The sequence below is a fragment of the Grammomys surdaster genome, unplaced genomic scaffold (assembly GCF_004785775.1).
Source record: "Grammomys surdaster isolate TR1022 unplaced genomic scaffold, NIH_TR_1.0 62, whole genome shotgun sequence".
Classification (NCBI taxonomy): Eukaryota; Metazoa; Chordata; class Mammalia; order Rodentia; family Muridae; genus Grammomys; species Grammomys surdaster.
In genome coordinates, this window is record NW_021604564.1 from 23,635,785 (window position 1) to 23,638,081 (window position 2,297).

A 2,297-nucleotide genomic window follows, 5' to 3' on the forward strand; every position below is an offset into this window, starting at 1 on the left:
TTTGTATCTGTAGAGGCTTGTTTTGTGACCAATTATATGGTCTATTTTGGAGAAGGTACCATGAGGTGCTGAGAAAAAGGTATATTCTTTTGTTTTAGGATGAAATGTTCTATAGATGTCTGTTAAGTCCATTTGGTTCATAACTTCTGTTAATGTCAAAGTGTCTCGGTTTAGTTTCTGTTTCCATGATCTGTCCATTGCTGAGAGTGGGGTGTTGAAATCCCCCACTATTATTGTGTGAGGTGTAATGTGTGTTTTGAGCTTTAGTAAAGTTTCTTTTACGTATGTAGGTGCCCTTGCATTTGGAGCATAGATGTTCAGAATTGAGAGTTCACCTTGGTAGATTTTTCCTTTGATGAGTATGAAGTGTCCTTCCTTATCTTTTTTGATTAATTTTGGATGAAAGTCGATTTTATTTGATATTAGAATGGCTACTCCAGCTTGTTTCTTGGGACCATTGGCTTGGAAAATTGTTTTCCACCCTTTTATTCTGAGGTAGTGTCTGTCTTTGTCACTGAGGTGCGTTTCTTGTATGCAGCAAAATTCTGGGTCTTGTTTGTGTATCCAGTCTGCTAGTCTGCGTCTTTTTATTGGGGAATTGAGACCATTGATGTTAAGAGATATTAAGGAAAAATGATTGTGGCTTCCTGTTATTTTTGTTATTAGAGGTAAAGTTATGTTTGTATAGTTATCTTCTTTTGGGGTTGTTGGAAGATTACTTCCTTGCTTTTTCTAGGTTGTAGTTTCCCTCCTTGTGTTGGCGTTTTCCATCAATTATCCTTTGAAGTGCTGGGTTTGTGGGAAGATATTGTGCAAATTTGGTTTTGTCATGGAATATCTTGGTTTCACCATCTATATTGATTGAGAGTTTTGCTGGGTATAGTAATCTGGGCTGGCAATTGTGTTCTCTTAGGGTCTGTATGATGTCCGTCCAGGCTCTTCTGGCTTTTATAGTCTCTGGTGAGAAGTCTGGTGTAATTCTTATAGGTCTGCCTTTATATGTTACTTGACCTTTTTCCCTTACTGCTTTTAGTATTTTTTCTTTGTTTTGTGCATCTGATGTTTTGATTATTATGTGACGAGAGGTATTTCTTTTCTGGTCTAGTCTATTTGGTGTTCTGTAGGCTTCTTGTATGTTTATGGGCATCTTGTTCTTTAGGTTAGGGAAGTTTTCCTCAATAATTTTGTTGAAGATATTTACTGGCCCTTTAAGTTGGGAATCTTCATTCTCATCTATACCTATTATCCTTAGGTTTGGTCTTCTCATTGTGTCCTGGATTTCCTGGATGTTTTGAGTTAGGAGTTTTTTGCGTTTTTCATTTTCTTTGACAACTGTGTCAATATTTTCCACCGTATCTTCTGCATTTGAGATTCTCTCTTCTATCTCTTGTATTCTGTTGGTGATGCTTGGGTCTGTGACTCCTGATCTCTTTCTTAGGTTTTCTATCTCCATGCTTGTCTCCCTTTGAACTTTCTTTATTGTTTCTATCTCCAGTTTCAGATCCTGAATGTTTTTGTTTAATTCCTTCTTTGTGTTTTCTTGCATTTCTTTAAGGGATTTCTGTGATTCCTCTTTAAGGGTTTCTATCTGTTTACTTGTACTCTCCTGTATTTCTTTAAGGGAGTTACTTAATTCCTTCTTATAATCCTCTATCATCATCATGAGAAGTGATTTTAATTCTGAATCCTGCTTTTCAGGTGTGATGGGGTGTTCAGGGCTTGCTATATTGGGAGAACTGGGCACTGATGATGCCAAGAAACTTTGGTTTCTGTTGCTTATGTTCTTGCGCTTGCCTTTCGCCATCTGGGTAACTCTAGTGGTACCTGCCCTCACTGTGTAAGACTGGAGTCTGTATCTCCAGTTATCTTGCTTATTGCAGAGCTCCTCGGAGTCCAGAGGTCTCTGTGGTCTTATGCCCCTAATCTCCTGGGTGGAAGAACTCCTGGGACTCAGGCCACCTCTTGGATCTGGAAATCCTTCTGCTCTGAGTGCAGTGGCTCCTAGGCTGCTCTGAGTGCAGTGGGTCCTCGATGACTCAGGATTCAGTTTCAGCTGCTCTGAGTGCAGTGGCTCCAGTTGCTCTGATTGCAGTGGGTCCCCGATGACTCAGGATTCAGTTTCAGCTGCTCTGAGTGTAGTGGCTCCTCGATGACTCAGGATTCAGTTTCTCCACAGGACAGGAGCAGACCAACTCTGTGTCTGCTCCAGCCCAAAGGACCAGGCAGGGGCCAAAGCGAAGTGGAATTCCGGAGGGGCGGGGTTTGGGTAGCTGCTGTGCCCTGAATGTCCCTGGCTC